Source organism: Hippocampus bargibanti, linkage group LG02 (assembly GCF_051943395.1).
Source record: "Hippocampus bargibanti isolate YZ-2025 linkage group LG02, ASM5194339v1, whole genome shotgun sequence".
NCBI classification, from domain to species: Eukaryota; Metazoa; Chordata; class Actinopteri; order Syngnathiformes; family Syngnathidae; genus Hippocampus; species Hippocampus bargibanti.
This window is the reverse complement of record NC_142735.1, coordinates 11,434,296-11,452,462: the sequence shown is the minus strand read 5'-3', so window position 1 is coordinate 11,452,462 and position 18,167 is coordinate 11,434,296. Positions and strand designations below refer to the sequence as shown.

Here is an 18,167-nt window from a genome sequence, read left to right as displayed (position 1 = left end):
TTTTTTGTTTTTTGTTTTGATTTCAAGATGGAGGCTCCAAAGTGGCTTCATTTACAGCAGCTATGTATTTAGTTTTTCCTATTTCTTCTTTTCCTTTCATCTTACTTTGATAACTTTGCCGCGCTGTGAAATGTAAATGTATTCACTGTGAGACTAATAAAGGCTAATCAAATCCAATGCAATTGCGCTTTAGCTCAATAACAACAAATATATTCTGCATCGGTGAGAGGAGTCCAGTGTAACGGCAGTCAGTAATGTTGCCTAATAATAACATCAACATACTTATTTTTGGGCAAGAGTTGCATGTTACCATAGTTGTATAACTTTAAAACGTATAATTCACAAATGTGTCAACACATGGAGGTTTAGGTGGGGACTCTCAGCGTCAGAGCAACTCCCAGATGTGACGCCATCGCTTGGTTCGCCGGTGATTCTACGTTTCAATTAGGATACACGACACAGATGAATTCTTGACATTAAAATACGAACATATTCTGAACAGAAACGACAAACAATGATTGAATTCATGATTATTCTGATGAAGTTCAATAAGACATACACTGTAAAACCCAACAAGTTGAAAGTACTCAATTTTTTTATGGCAACTGATTACGTCAAAATTTTTGAGTACAGTTTACTCAAAAGTTTTGAGTAACCTGTACAGGTAATCAGGCGAGGGGAGGATAAGCCTCGTCTGCCTTTGCAATAACCTGTACAGGTTACTCAAAACTTTTGAGTAAACTGTACTCAAAAATTTTGACGTAATCAGTTGCCATAAAAAAATTGAGTACTTTCAACTTGTTGGGTTTTACAGTGTATAGTGCAATGGTATTTTAGGGGTGCCAAATATGAAATTTCCACAGGAAAGGCAATAATTAATGATTCATCGACGTGCCCAAAGGCATGCAGATGATTCGACGGTGAGGGCTCGGTTGCGCACGTTGGGATGAGAAATCTGTTGCATGGCTGCTGATGAAGCTCAGATGGGAGGATGGATGAACCACTGAGATTATTTGGGAGTTTGTTTAGCGTGTTTACTCTATTGTTAAAATACAATACACCTTGTGATATTTAATTAAAATAAGCACATGCACTCATTCTTCATGAAGAGGAAGTTGCTTTAAGAGCTGGTGTCATGTTGGAAGAAGCCTCAGGGGGTCACCTCTCAAGAGGGGGATTACGACATGGAGTGTGTGAGCGCCTGTGTGTGTGGTAGGAGTAAATCACCGTTAGGCCAGATGCTGTTTAATTAAAAGACACGTCTAAAAATAATAAGGAGCAGTCCAACAATGCACCGAAAGCTGTTTTAAGTTGTGTATTGCGGTGATGGGGGAATTAATCAGGCGAGGGGAGGATAAGCCTCGTCTGCCTTTGCAATACACATCTGCACAATCAACATGTGCACAAAAGAAGAGGAGGAGGATCAGCAGCAGGAGGAGGGGTAGGGGGGAAGAAGAGGATAAAAGTGCAGGCAGAGTTGGGCATGTTCATTTATAGGAATTTAATGCCCCCCTCATTACATTTTTAAGGATGTGGAGTCATTGCTGGTGGCGCCTGTTTTGATTCCAATCTCATTTAAACGAGGAATTTGTAATTTGGTTCCTGCACCACAATAAATAAATACATTATTTGGGAGGTTTATTATCTTTTTTTGGAATATTCAAAACATGTATATCTATCTGTACACGTTCATGTGAATTTCATTTACAGTGTAGCTGATAAATTGAAAATGAGCACTTGAATTAAAAAAAGTTACATAATTGGATAAGAACACGTGTTTATGCACGAATGTATACCATGCATCTGGGAATAGATAATGGAATAAAATTTGGTTTTTGGGGGCATTGGACAAAAAAATTGATAACCCCCCCAAGTCTTCTTCCAAGATGACACCAGCGCTGGCAATCTGGAGCTGGAATATGTATTCAAATACGATTCACATTGAACGTACAAGACCAAAAATGCACTATAAAACCCAACAAGTTGAAAGTACTCAAAATTTTTATGGCAACTGATTACGTCAAAATTTTTGAGTACAGTTTACTCAAAATTTTTGAGTAGTGGAAATAAATTTTATGAGTTTGACTGAACTTAAATGTTATGAGTTTGTTTGGACATAAATGTTATGAGTTTGGATGAACTTAAAAGATGTACTTTCAGTTTACTCTAATGTTTTCTTGTTATCTTAATTTTTAAGTTAAAATTAGGTTTCATATTTAAGCGTAACCAACTCAAATTTATAATGTTACATGAAAAAATATATTCATGTATACTGTACTTACTTTTGCCTTCTATGTCTAAAAACAAAAACCCACCTCACATGTCTGTTTCAGTGCACATTTTTTATTAAGGTTTAAAACAACCTTTGATAAAACATTCATGATCACAGTATAAATTGCACAGCATTTCCACGTACCAAAACAACAAATAAACCCCGGAACAGTCCTTTTTTAGTAATTAACACGACATTGTGATAAAGATGTGAAATAAACACAACAAAACAAAACAGAAAAACAAAAAAAATATATACTCTGCTGTTCTGTTAAAAAATAAATTCTCTGACAAGCATATACTTGAATAAATACAAGAGAATACATTTCAATGTACTCGTTATAAGGTGCAAATCAAAGTAAAACTTACTAAAAACAAACAGTATTCATGAAATGAAAAAATACATTTTGGTGGAATCCAAGTTTACACATCAAATTATGAATAGAAAATCAGTCACAAACAGTACATCAATGTTTAGGTATACAAAGCAGAGTAAAACTATGAAATTACATATCCAGTGTTGCTTTGTTCCGTAATATTGGAGGCACTGGTGCCTTCAATATTGTGGAACAAAGCATTTTTCAAACTTAGCAGGCGTGGTTTGAGTGGTCTGTTATCATCAAGACACAGCAGTATTTTCTGAATGAAGGTGAATGTGTGGATTAATTTTTTGGGAGAATCTAAATGCAGTGCATACATTAAACCAAACAAGAGGAGGTGTGTATCAGCCAACCTGGGGAGACATCTCACAATAATGCCATCTTCTATCACAACAGAAATGCTGTTGGGGTTAAACAAGATGGCGCTAGTTGTCAGTTGTCACGGAGAGAAGTGCGACAGGAATGTTTTCAATGTCTGGATTCTCTTCCCACTGCAAAATACATCAATAGACATTTGTGTTAAGTCAGGCAATACATACATTGCATGTTTTGAAGAACTGTGAGTCATCTTCTCGTAGGTATGCATGGAGAACACAAAGGGCCAGACTGCGTCTCGTGTATATCATGCTGCTCCTTTATCAAAAGCAAGAGGAGATAAAAGCCAAGTTTTAATTTGGGGAAAGCGACAAGAGCTTAACATTGCAGTACTTGTCTTCAGCATCTCAAACCCAAGACAGTGGCCTATGGAGACCTATGGACAATTAAGTTTAGGTAAAATTCTGTTCAATATAAAAAATACATGTATTATTTTTAATATGATTCGGGCAATTAATCATGTAGCAGTAATAAAAATGTAAACATACCTTAGATAATGGTGGTGTTACTCAATTTCCACCCTGGGGCTAAAAGGTTGAATAGAAAAAACAGACAACAAATGTAATCATTTAATTTAACAAAACACCCTGATCAATGTTTACTTTTTAAATTGAATAAATAATCTAATTTACCAGATTAAATGATGCCATCAAACCAGTCAGGTGTTTGCAGTTTGAAAAATGGTTTTTGCAGGTGTTTGCAGTTTCAAAAATACATTTAAAAAGTTTTATGTTTACACATGAATGACCATTTAAAACTACACCAATTGTACAGAGTGATATTTCATTTGGCTAGCATTATATTTACTTAGTGCCTTCTTAAAACGGCAGCACAACTGTTGCACGTTGAATTAGCATGACTTATTGTGCTGCCGTTTAAAACAAAGTTAACTCAACCCGGGTGACCCTTATAACTTTTGAAGTTCATATAAAACTTAATGTAACACCCATTTGACGATTATTCTCAGACCTTCGCCGACACAAACATAACTTTTTATCACCTCGTGATAATTGTTACTCCACCACCGCCCAAACAAACCTGCGCGGTACAATTCTCTTAATAACACTGCTGTGTCTTTCTACAAACAAGAGACGTTTAAGAAAAATTCCTATTTACCACAGAAGAGCTCGTAACATTAGAGAAGTCCTTGGCTCGAGCGGTGGATGACATTGATATTAAATATGATTGTTTGTCTTTCCACCCTAATTTTAAATAAATAATCCGTCGGTCTCTGCCAGATTCAGCCGTTGAGAATTCAAATGGCGTCCAATGACAGCACGCAGTGACGTCATCACGCAGCTTCCTCCCCTGAACTCGAAATGTTTGAGTAAACGATTGCCATGAACTCAAAAGTATTGATCTACTGCAAATTAAAAACGCAGGACTCATTCAAAAACTCAAAACGTTTGAGTTTTTGAAACAAAAAATCGGCTTTTGAGTTGACTGACCTCAATGACTTTAAGTCAGTAGTACTGTTCGGGTTTACAGTGTGTGGGAAACAAAATCAGTACATTTTCGCTGAGACATAATAGTGCAAACAATTGAACATTCATGGAAAAGAAGAACGGCATCTTCTTGGGCAACTCAAGCTTCTGGTTTCCTTGATCCCCTTCAGAACTCTTCAGTCCAGTTTGGTTGGCCCGTGCTACACAACTTCTTACTCGTACCACCTTCTCCATCTCGGCTTCCTCTTATCCTTTCCACTTCAGCAAGGCGTAACGATCCCACCTTCTTCACGCAGGGTGAAACGATCCCACCACTGCCACCAATTGTCGTGCGGCGAGACAGCAAGCAGGTGGAAAGAGGATAAAAGTTCACTCAGCTAGATGCAGGAAGGGTATCGTGAGTTTTCTTTATTTGAAGTTGATATCAGCTTTCAACAGACCACAGGTAACACCGCTCTCCAGCTTGTCCTTTGTCCCTCTTCTTCCTCCTCCAAGAGACTGGCTCAGGCTGGCTTTAAAGGTGCTTCACCTGAGCTTCTGGCCAATCAGGTCCCAGCGGCAATTGGCCATTCCCAGGTGGTTGCAATCACCTTCTCAATCAGTCTAAATCAATTAGTGGTCGCCCAACTCTACTGTTTTGGATAGGGAGAAATGTGCACCTTTCTCCCATCCAAAATCCAAAACACACAAAATTATTTAACATTTCTTTTAGCATCATGACATGAACATTCAAAGAAAAACTATCATGTATATTGGAAAACATAGACTAATGCCTATGATGAACTCAATGGCGATATGGGCGCTGAATTTACATATTTTATATACAATTTTTGAATTGGTATAAGTGACCCAAAATTGGATAGAAAAAAAAATCCATCCATTCTTCCATCCATTCATGCATCGGTCCATCTGCCCTTCTGTCCATCCATCTATCTATCCACCCATGCATCCATGAATCCGTCCATCCTTTGTTGATCAGTCCGTCCGTCCATCCGTCGGTCCGTCCGTCCATCCATCTGTCTTCATCCATGCATTCATGCCATCTGTCCATCCCTCCATCCGTCGGTCCGTCCGTTCATACATCCATCCATCCATCGACCCACCCACCAATCCATCCATCCATCTACACAGCCGTCCATCCATGTATCTATCTGTCCATCAATCCATCATCCATCCAACAATCACGCTATGATGGCAGCTATTTGTTTGACAGGGCTTTCAAACTTAAAAGGTTTCTACCGAGGCAAAAACTTATCTCAAAACAAATTTAGAAAACACATTTCGGCTTTGAGTCAGGGCAAAAAAAGCTGAATCTTGTTTTCCCGCATGCTGAAATTCCACTGGATTGAAATGTCACTCATGCAGCATTACTCAGCATTACCGCTAACTGTTGTTGAAGCTCTGCAGCTGGTCAAGAGACCACATCAAAGGAGGCTCGAGATGCATATAAACAGGAGTCTCTCCTTCTCAACCTATGTTTATGTACATAGTCATCTCTCTCTCTCTCTCTCTCTCTCTCTCTCTCTCTCTCTCTCTCTCTCTCTCTCTCTCTCTCTCTCTCTCTCTCTCTATTTCTCTCCCTCTCTTGGATGGATGGATGGATGATAACTAGATAGGTTGGTAGGTATAGGTCGGTGGGCGGGCGGATGGATGTATTTATGTATGTATGTATGTATGTATGTATGTATGTATGTATGTATGGATGGATGGATGGATGGATGGATAAACGGATAGATGGATAGCTGGATAGATGGATAGCTGGATAGATGGATGGATGGACGAACGGATGGACAGACAGACAGACAGACAGATAGATAGATAGATAGATAGATAGATAGATAGATAGATAGATAGATAGATAGATAGATAGATAGATAGATAGATAGATAGATAGATAGATAGATAGATAGATAGATTACAGGAATACAAAGACTACACATGCTCGGAAACCCCCGAAAATCCGTGTGCTATTTTGTCTAAAGTTGCTTATGTTTCATGTTGAGACATCTATACCGCACACAAAGATGGAGTCGCGTCACCCGACAGTGACATCTAAATTGCCGTTTACCTCGACAGTTTCCCAGGCTGCAAATCCACATTGAAATTCAAAGAAAAACTATCATGTATATTGGAAAACATAGACTAATGCCTATGATGAACTCAATGGCGATATGGGCGCTGAATTTACATATTTTATATACAATTTTTGAATTGGTATAAGTGACCCAAAATTGGATAGAAAAAAAAATCCATCCATTCTTCCATCCATTCATGCATCGGTCCATCTGCCCTTCTGTCCATCCATCTATCTATCCACCCATGCATCCATGAATCCGTCCATCCTTTGTTGATCAGTCCGTCCGTCCATCCGTCGGTCCGTCCGTCCATCCATCTGTCTTCATCCATGCATTCATGCCATCTGTCCATCCCTCCATCCGTCGGTCCGTCCATTCATTAGTCTGTCCGTTCATACATCCATCCATCCATCGACCCACCCACCAATCCATCCATCCATCCATCTACACAGCCGTCCATCCATGTATCTATCTGTCCATCAATCCATCATCCATCCAACAATCACGCTATGATGGCAGCTATTTGTTTGACAGGGCTTTCAAACTTAAAAGGTTTCTATCGAGGCAAAAACTTATCTCAAAACAAATTTAGAAAACACATTTCGGCTTTGAGTCAGGGCAAAAAAAGCTGAATCTTGTTTTCCCGCATGCTGAAATTCCACTGGATTGAAATGTCACTCATGCAGCATTACTCAGCATTACCGCTAACTGTTGTTGAAGCTCTGCAGCTGGTCAAGAGACCACATCAAAGGAGGCTCGAGATGCATATAAACAGGAGTCTCTCCTTCTCAACCTATGTTTATGTACATAGTCATCTCTCTCTCTCTCTCTCTCTCTCTCTCTCTCTCTCTCTCTCTCTCTCTCTCTCTCTCTCTCTCTCTCTCTCTCTCTCTCTCTCTCTCTCTCTCTATCTCTCTCTCTCTCTCTCTCTCTCTCTCTCTCTCTATTTCTCTCCCTCTCTTGGATGGATGGATGGATGATAACTAGATAGGTTGGTAGGTATAGGTCGGTGGGCGGGCGGATGGATGTATTTATGTATGTATGTATGTATGTATGTATGTATGTATGTATGTATGTATGTATGTATGTATGTATGTATGGATGGATGGATGGATGGATGGATGGATGGATGGATGGATGGATGGATAAACGGATAGACGGGTAGGCGCGTGGGTGGATGGGCGGATGGATGGATGGATGGGTGAATAGATGGATAGATGGATAGCTGGATAGATGGATGGATGGACGAACGGATGGACAGACAGACAGACAGACAGATAGATAGATAGATAGATAGATAGATAGATAGATAGATAGATAGATAGATAGATAGATAGATAGATAGATAGATAGATAGATAGATAGATAGATAGATAGATAGATAGATAGATAGATAGATTACAGGAATACAAAGACTACACATGCTCGGAAACCCCCGAAAATCCGTGTGCTATTTTGTCTAAAGTTGCTTATGTTTCATGTTGAGACATCTATACCGCACACAAAGATGGAGTCGCGTCACCCGACAGTGACATCTAAATTGCCGTTTACCTCGACAGTTTCCCAGGCTGCAAATCCACATTGAAAAAAATAGTAATAATAAGAGGACATGAGGGTCCTTAAATTTTCAAGTTTGACACTTTGCCTGCTTCGCCCTTGTTGTTGTTGGTCACCATGGTGCCCAAAGCCACGTTATATGGTGTCCAAATGCTAATTACGAGTTTGTGCGTTTTGAGACACATATAACCGTCCCAATTATGCACAATGAACCAGAACGGGCATCAACAATGCTCTTTCGAGAAGCACTTACAGTGTATGATGATCTCTGACAGTCGAAACACAGGATCTGTTTTATTTTTATTTTATTTTTTTTGCAGGGTAGTCAATTGTATCATAAATACACATGAAGTGAATGTTCATAGACTTGGATGCAAGTGCACATATGTGGAACCCGTACCAATATACTGAAATGTTTTATGAATGGAACGACGTGGGCATTGTCATGTAACAGGCAAGTCCACAAGCAAGTCTACATTATATACACCAGCTAAACTGTAGAAATTTAGTTCATATCCCCTGACTCCACGTCACTGTACAATACACTGTCTGTAAATAAAGAATATGTTTTAAATTAAATTTAATATACTAATATATACTGTAAATATATGTACTGTAAATATATATATACACTGTAAATATGTAACGGAGTTGTGCACTAAGATTATTAAATTATGACGGAAGTGACGCAACGGCGCACATTATGGCACGAAATCCGTGAGTGTTAGTGGCGTGTTGAACTGGGCCGCCATTATCCAGCGCACCGCGTGTTTGCGCCGACGTCTCTCGCATGTGATGCGTTCAGGGACATCATGTAACAGTGAACGTATGTTGTATTCTCTTTTTCTGTAAATAACCACTATACGATCACATGTTGTTCATAATGTTTTGTTATCTACAATGTTTTGCATATTGAGAACTACTTGGACAAGTCTATGTTAATCACAAGACGAAACCCATGCGACTTCACCCATCCCTTCTGCCATACTGTGTTGCAGCTATAAAAGAAATATAAAGACACATCCACGTGTATGGTATTATTAAGACGGCAGCAACATGGAGCTCAAGACAGTCACTGTTGTGACACCCGTCAAAAAAATATATATACTGTAAATATACAGTAAAGTCTCGTTATATCGATATTCAAGGGAGTCCGAAAAATATCGATGTAACCGGGACTATAGATATATCCGACCCTGTTTGCATGTAATTTTCTACGTGCGTGCATAGAAATAGTATCAATATAACCGGGACTATCGATATATCCGATATCGATATAACGAGACTTTACTGTATATGTAAAAGATAATTCTTTGTTATCATATTTTTCTCAAAAGAGTGATAGCAGAAGGCACACACAGTGTCATTTCTCAGCAATGTCTACGGTCCATGCACCTATATGTCACAGATGGCGGGATTTCTGCTTGGTTGATATAGGAAAGCCACCGAGGAGACGTATTGATTCGGCCAAGTGCTGCTCTCCGTGGCTGAGCTCCACGGGATTGCCAAACGTCCACATGCAGAGGCATGGAGGGGGTAAGTGCCATTGTAGCTTTTCACCAACACAATTTAAATCTTTTCCCAAGTGTTTCAAGAACATGTTTGATTCACCAAACCACCTCATGGAGCCACGATTAAATTAAATATACTTTAAAAAAGTCAAACGCGTTGATGGGAGAGGCCTATTTGCGTGCATGTGTAACCACGATGACCATGATTGGCACTATATTTTGTTTTGTTGCTGTGTTTATTTCACATCTTTATCACGATGTTGTGTTAATTACTCGTGTTTATTTGTTGTTTTGGTACGTGGACATGCTGTGCATATTGGTAGTGTTATAATTAATGTTTCATAATAGGTTGTTTTGAACCTTAAATGAAAAAACGTGAACTAAAAAAGACATGTGAGGTGTGTTTTCGTTTTTAGACATAGAAAATGTAAGTACAGTATACATGAATATATGTTTTCATGTTACATTATAAATTTGAGTTGGTTACGCTTAAATACAAAACCTAATTTTAACTTAAAAATTAAGATAACATGAAAACATTAGAGTAAACTGATAGTACGTACATCTTTTAAGTTCAGTCAAACTCCTTTCTTTCCACTACTCAAAAACTAAGATAATATAAAGAAAGCATGAGAGTAAACTGAAGTTATATTTTTTAAGGTCAATCAAACTCATATAATGTATTTTCACTACTCAAAACCTGTGACATAATTAGTTGCCACTAAAATTTTGAGTATTTTCAACTTGTTGGGTTTTATAGTGTAGACATGGAAAATTATAGTGAATGTGCACAATTGCCAAGAAGTCACTGGAAGAATCCGTCAATCCATACATTTTACTATCTGCTTATCGCCACTAGGGTGTCAGGGCGTGCTGGAGCCTATCCCAACTGTCTCTGGGCAATAGCCAGGGTACACCCTGAACTATAGCAAATCGGAGAACACTGGAACCATCAATTGTATACTTTCATTTGTCAAAGCAGCATATTACTACGTCACCTGCAACAAATAGTGTTTGCAGGGGTGTCAAACTGAGGTCCAGGAAAGCCGCTGTCCTGCATGCTGACCCACACATTTTCCAAGTCTTCGTGTTGCAACACCCGATTCAAATGATCTGCAATCTCTACAGAAGCCTGACATTTAACCTGTTCATTTGAATCATGTGCGTTGCAACAGGGAGAATTTGAAAATGTGTGGGTCAGCAGCCCTCGAGGACCCGATCACAATTTTACACAACTGGGTATATTTTGTGTAGTCCGGCCCACATTTGACTTTTAACATATACAAATGGAGCAGGTCAGGTTTTAGTATTTAAACAAGCTTTTTGATAAAAAAATTATTATAATTGATATTATAATTCATCGACAGGGTGATTGACTAGTTGGCATTTGTGCCTCATTGTGCTGGGGTTTTGAGTTCAAATCCATGTGAACTTTGGATTTTCTCTGTGCCTGCATGCGTGGGTTGTTTCCATGTATTCCATTGTCCTTTCACATTTCAAAACCATGCACATTCAGTTAATTGATCACTCTAAATAATGTGAACGTGAGTATGAAAGGATGTTTTTCTACAGTATTTGCGCCCTGTCTTAGGCTTGCAACTAATACAGCTAGGCTGTGCCTCATTTCTTTCACATTGACAAGTGAGAGAGGCTTCAGCGTAGGCTCTTGTCGATGTAAATATATTACTTCAGATAGGACTTCAATATGGCAACCTTTCACCAAACACCAGGGCATGGGTGATGAAACATTTTAAAATGTGTGTTGTGCACGGGTGACAACTTGTTCAGGCTGACTTTTCTTGTGAATACAAGTCAATAAAAAGTTTAAATCAATTCTAATGTTCAATAAAAGCACACACATTACAATTATTTAAATACTATTTCTGTACTTGGATGGTCAATTTTAGATATGACTCCATTCCACAGATCAAACTATGTGGAATAAGTGGGTGATTGAGAACGTACACACTACATATTCACAATCCATTCCAAGTCTCCGTGTTTCTCTTTCATACACTGTACAAGTTAACCAGTGACGGGCGGTGAGGTTCATGGCTGGTGAGGCACTTTACAAACATATGAACTCTACAGAGTAGCTTATTCACCATTTGATTGGCAACAGTTAATGTGTTTTGTTTAAAATGTCATGTCAGCATTCTTTCTATAAACTGTAGCACAGAAAAAAAGAATAAAAAAACTTGATTATTGTGTTACCTTTACTTATAAATGAAGTCCATGTGCCACTCCTTCTGAAGAAAGGCATCAATAACTTCTTTGTAGAAGCCTTCCTTATTTTTCTTCGGCTTTAAAACTCTCTCTATTTCTTTCAATTTAGATATGTAATCCTCCATTCTGAAAATAAGGCCAAGCAACACGAAAAAATGACTGGATGGTTACACTTAACTTGCTAACTGTTTACTGTGGCTTGCTCTCACTAATTCTATTATTCTGCAGCCAAGGAGGCGCAAGAAGAATCTGTAATCACCAGCGCCCCCTGTCATGAGGCAGGAGAACTGTGTGCCTCACCTATGCACACAGTTTTGATAAAAATAAAATAAACACTGTAGTACAGTGTTTATAATGTAAAGTGACTACATTATATGCACCAGCTAAACTATAGAAATTTTGTTCATATACTAAAAGTGTTTGAGCACTTTAATAGCGATATGCAGAGGGACAGCAATGCGGTCTCACAGCAGAGCAAGCCAGCACAGTTAGCATAGTCATTGCGCAATCCTTGGTGAGGCTCATCCGGCTGCTGCCTCACCGCTCGTCTCTACTTAGTGTTTGAACGGTAAATGTGAAAATTCAGCGATTTTGAAAAAAAACATCCAAAAACGGTGAAGTTAAATGGAAAAGAACGTTAAAGTACAAATCACTAAATATATATAACTGTTTAACGTATTTTTTCATTTCATATTTCCATGATGACAGGTGAGGCACGGCCTCATCTCCCTCCCCTGACTGTACGTCACTGAAGTTAACCTAAAACCTTCCTGTCAATGTTGGCGAACCTTCATTACTACACCCTGTGGGGGGAGGCCAGTGTTATAATCTCTGCTGAGAGGCGTAACCCTACTCTTGAAACGGAAGTCACACATACTCTTGCATGCACACAATCTCTCTCTCTCTCTCTCTCTCTCTCTCTCTCTCTCTCTCTCTCTCTCTCTCTCTCTCTCTCTCTCTCTCTCTCTCTCTCTCTCTCTCTCTCTCTCTCTAGCTCTCTCTCTCACACACACAAACACACACGCACGAACACGCGCGCTAACACAAGCATACACACACACGCACGCACACAAACATAAATACACGCACACAATTATACATGTTCAGGATGAGCTACAAGGTGATGAGTCTCAAAACACACATTTATTTTTGGGAAAAAAAGTCCAGAGAGGCGTACATGTTAAGTTTCAGAAATCATAAATTGGGAGATTTTCTTCCTCGCGACTCTATGGTGCGTGTTAAAATAATATGAGCGTTACAAACGTGTAAATTAGAAGTAAATAAAACATAAAAATGTTTTCATTGTTTATTTATACATTCAATTAGTCTAAAAATGTACAGTATTTCCTTTTCACCTTACAAATGAACTGTCTGTATTGTGTCAATAGTTGCTTTATAAAGTGAGTGTTGTGGTCAAAATCGGCAGTCTCCCGACCAAATCGTGAGACTTAACATGTATGGAGATGGTTCTGAAAATGTGCTGAACATTCCAATAGCGTAAAGGCAGCGGACCTTATTGTTGTGTATTTCCATATTAACCACCAGGTGGTGCCAAATATAGTTAAATCTGCGCTTGGTCTTGTGTACGTATAAATGATGCACACCCAAATACATGTAGTGTAACACCAGCAACAGAATCGTGATAAGTCTTAAAATGTATGTTAAACTTGCTTGCAAGATGAATTCACGCGTAAATTATTCACAAACTATCATCCATTTTGTCACGGCCATTCTCAAAGCGGATATATTATGGTTGTCATTTTCGAGTCAGGGGGCGGGGCTACGACTGTCGGTGCGGTTGACTGCCGAGGAGCCACCTGCGACCTCATGCAAGTGAATGGGATCCAACCAGCGATGCGTGTTCACACAAACCCCCCAGTTTAAATATTTTTGATGAATTGTGTTTTTCGAATTGAGGATACAACTTGCAATTTTTTCAATTTTATTTTTTGGGAAATGTTATGAGTGTGCGTGTGAGTGTGTGTGTGTGTGGGGGGGGGGTCAATTGATGAAGCGCAATTGTACACTATTGCAAACTCCAACTACAATAAAAAACGATGTTAAAATTGCACTTGTACATATAATATGCAGTAGTATTAGATCTTACTTGATTTTATTGTGGCTAATATTATGACGAATGGGGCAGCAGAACTGTCATGTTTGACTCTCATATCTGAGCAATAAAAGAATAGAAGTTGTGAGGGGGCTTCGAATGGGATGCAGGAGGGAGGCTGTCCACCGCTGTCACGGCCAAGGCGGGTGTATTCTCCTCACTTTTATGAGGCATCGCGGCAAAGTAATGAAGCGGAAAAGGTCACGGCCGTGTGATGTTTTTCATCGTCTCGAAAGCAATAGGTCAGATTGGCATTTTGCACGCCAACACTCTGTGACAGCAGCTGATGCCCTTTTGCTTAAAACAATATCATCGCCTGATCCTTATTGGCACATATTACACACAAGATCGGACATGGCACATATGCTATAAGTTGCGTTATAATGTAAACCATACATTATGAATCCAATTTGTTTGGCGGTTGGGGAGACAAAGGGTTTTGGAGATACAGTATGTCAATGGAGCTGCATGACCTATTGTGGACACCAGGGGCCAGCATTATGGTGCTCAACAAACCGTTTTGGGTGTACCGAGGCGCAGATTTCTCAAGACATTTTATGTGGCTTCCTGAAAGAAAATCTTGTGAGTCAAAATCTAAATCGAAACGTAAAATTCTCGTGTATCCTAAATAACATTGAGATATGTTTTTTTTTTTAATAATTGTGTGAGCCTGTTTACACCCATTTGAAAAAGAATTGGCTAACGACGAACATTGATTTACCTGATTTAAAAACTAATAACCCACTAATTTGTTGTGTACAAAAAACAATGCGATGAGACGATTACACATTTTTGTGGTTTTGCTGTCCCAGTCAGGCACCTCAAATCTCGCACCTCGGATGCCAAACAGCAAAGAGATGGACCACGTTCCTACATTTGCGCCCTATCCGATTCCCTACATTTTACAATTTGTATTCAATCTTTTGACTTTGGCATTAGATTTTTTTTCTGTGTTACTGCAAAGAAAGACGGCCCAGTGGTCAAGTGGTTAGCACACCGACTTCACAGTACAAAGGCTGAGAGTTTGAGGCCCGAACCAGCCTCCCTGTGCAGAGTTTGCACAGGCCCTCCGGTTTCCTCCCACATTCCAAAAACATGCATGGCAGGCTTATTGAACACTCAAAATCATCCATAGGTTTGAGTGTGAGAGTGACTAGTTGTTTGTCTCTGTGTGCCCTGCGATTGGCTATATAGCAACTAATTCAGGGTGTGCCCGCCTTGTGCCCAAAGACGGCTAGGATAGGCTCCAGTTTCCCCGTGACCTTAATAAGGATAAAGCAGTCTGGAAAATGGATGGCTGTATCATGCAAAGAACCACATCATATACATGTGCATCTTTTTGTGCCCGCGAATGCACATACTCACTCACATCCATGCACACGGGTGCCCAACCATGCACTCGTACACCTATCCGTGCACGTCATGATGAGCACAATAGCCGAAATGCCCGCACATGAACAAAACATAAAGACACAAACGCACATTTTTCACCCCATTTCCTTCTCCCACTTCTTGTGGTCAACATGTAACCAGTCCACTGGCTCTCTACGTATTGGTCACCCCTTTTAACATCAGAGGTAAATCTCTGACTGACTTTGCGCTTAGCGGCATTGTTCGGGCATGAGTGGTGATCAGTGACGTGCGGTGAGGTTCGTGGCTGGTGAGGCACTGACGTCATCACAGTCAGATTTACAAACATATGAACTCTACATAGTAGCTTATTCACCATTTGATTGGCAACAGTTAACGTGTTTTGTTTAAAATGTCATGTCAGTATTCTTTCTATAAACTAGCATAGAAAAAAATGTGATGATCGTGTTACCTTTACTTATAAATGAAGTCCATGTGCCGCTCCTTCTGAAGAAAGGCACAGATAACTTCTTTGTAGAAGCCGTACTTATCTTTCTTCAGTTTTAAAAGTCTCTGTATTTCTTTCAATTAAGATATGTAATGCTCTTTTTTTCTGAAAATCTTTATTTCTGAAAATAAGGCCAAGCAACACAAAAAAATGACTGGATGGTTGCACTTAACTTGCTAACTGTTTACTGTAGCTTGCTCTCACTAATTATGTTATTCTGCAGCCGAGGAGGCGCAAGAAGAATCTGTAATCACCAGCGCCCCCTGTCATGAATCAAGAGAACTGTGTGCCTCATCTATGCACACAGTTTTGATAAAAAATAAAATAAAATAAACACTGTAGTACAGTGTTTAATGTAAAATGACTCTAGATTATATACACCAGCTAAACTGTAGATGCGATATGCAGAGGGACAGCAATGCAGTCTCACTGCAGAGCAAGCCAGCACAGTTAGCATAGTCTTGCGCAATTCCATGGTGAGGCTCAGCCAGCTGCTGCCTCACCACTCGTCTCTACTTAGTATTTGAACGGTAAATGTGAAAATTCAGTGATTTTGAAAAAAATACAGTGAGACCTCAACTTACGAACAACTTATATTACGATCTTTTCATCTTACGAATGTCAAATTTATGAAAATTAAAACTTATAATAAGCACTATTTTCATATTACACACCCACCACGCCTGGTCCATCAAGCACACAACCTTCGGATCTGGCGGAGTGATCTTCGGCGGAAGCACACGACCAAACAGCGCTCCAGCCGGCGCTACTTTCCACACCCCCTCTCATTGAATGCACACGTCGATCGCCTACTTGGAGCTTTTTGCTGATAATTTTACTATGATGGGACCGAAAAAAACCCACCACAGGCTCGTGTTCAGCCCAAGAAGACACAAAGTCGCTGAGAAGAAGGAGATAATTGAAAAACACGAACCTCCTCATGTAATGTGCATCTCTTTCCAAACAGCAATTCCCTTTGACCTTCGAGCTCCAACACCATTTCATCAAGCCATCAATGTCCATCATAAAGGTAAATAAAACGACTTTATTTTATAGCACAGTTTATTTCTTTAATTACAGTCCTTATGGAATATGACTCTTTCCAAACAGCCATTCCCTTTGACCTCGGACCTCCAACGCCATTTCATATAGCCATCAATGACCATCACAACGTATGTTGTGTGTAGTTTTAAGGCTTATTTAGTTGAAAAGTATATTTGATGGAAACCCGGGAATGGATTATTCCCATTTTAATGGTTTCCTATGGGATTTTTTTATATACACACTTTTCGCCTTACACACTCTGTCTGGGAACCAATTAAGTTCGTAAGTTGAGGTCTCACTGTATCCAAAAATGGTGAAGTTAAATGGAAAATAACTTTAAAGTACAAATCACTAAATAAAGATAAGGGTGTAATTTATTTTTTCATTTGATATTTCCTTGATGACAGGTGAGGCAAAGCCTCCCTTGCCTGCACGTCACTGGTGGTAATTCAGTCATCTGACTGGGTGCCTTCTGTGTCAAACGAGATTGATATTAGGTTGACATAGTACATTATGTGTATTTAGCGCTGTTTTCTTTTCAATGGCAACGCCACCGCTGAAGCATTTTTACACTTATCATGTGAAAGCCTGGGAGTCGCATTGAACCAGCCAAAGAGCCTCACGTGGCTTACGTGCCGTGGATGGCCGTCTTTGGCCTACAGCAAGGGTGTCAAACTCATTTTTTGCAAAACATCTGCTTAAAGTAGGCCAAAACTGACTGCGGTTAACGCAAAACAGCTTCAGAATGGATATATCACAAACACAGATTGAAGACTTCTCCATCATGTGCATAAAAAACAGTCAACAACAAAACAGAAAATAGTTCCTAATGATAACGAGCAACGAGAGGCACCCGAGTATTACACAAAGTGCATTCCAGAGATATAATAGTGCAACAGTGGCTGATAAAAACAGAATACATCCCCAGTCTAACAACATAGAGACGTTATTCTAAATAGGCGTATAAAGTAGGGGTGGCTGTACTGCCTTCCTGGGGAAAGGAGAGGAAAGCGTGCTTTACCTGGATGGGTGTGAGGAGTCCTTACAATTGGCTCTGATGTGGTCGTGCTTTTTGTGGTATGCTGTAAGGCAATGTCTGTATGCTCTACATTGAGGAGAAAAAAAATATGCAATGCGGTTGGGTTTCTTTTGCACTCTCACAAAGTACGTACCGACGTACATTCGGAAATTGAAATGCATCCGTTGCCATCAGCACTTTCATTTTGGTAGGCTTTAGGACCCACGGGATACCACGAGTTCAACGGGCGGAGGGCGTGTCTATGCAGAGGAAGGCCGGCCGGCGAGCGAAAGA

General features: G+C 39.7%; 1 long non-coding RNA gene across 2 annotated transcripts; it reads right to left on the bottom strand.

Annotated features, from left to right (window-relative positions):
• Nucleotides 1-2,408: 2,408 nt before the first annotated feature.
• On the bottom strand, nt 2,409-18,162 carry LOC148901543 (uncharacterized). 2 transcript variants are annotated; one of them, XR_016113719.1, is made up of 4 exons: nt 18,036-18,162; nt 17,877-17,960; nt 3,515-3,553; nt 2,409-3,402 (listed from the first exon to the last, which is right to left on the bottom strand). It is a non-coding gene; the product is annotated as an uncharacterized LOC148901543 (long non-coding RNA). The 2 variants fall into 2 exon arrangements; XR_016113720.1 differs by having other exon boundaries at nt 2,409-3,142.
• Nucleotides 18,163-18,167: the final 5 nt, after the last annotated feature.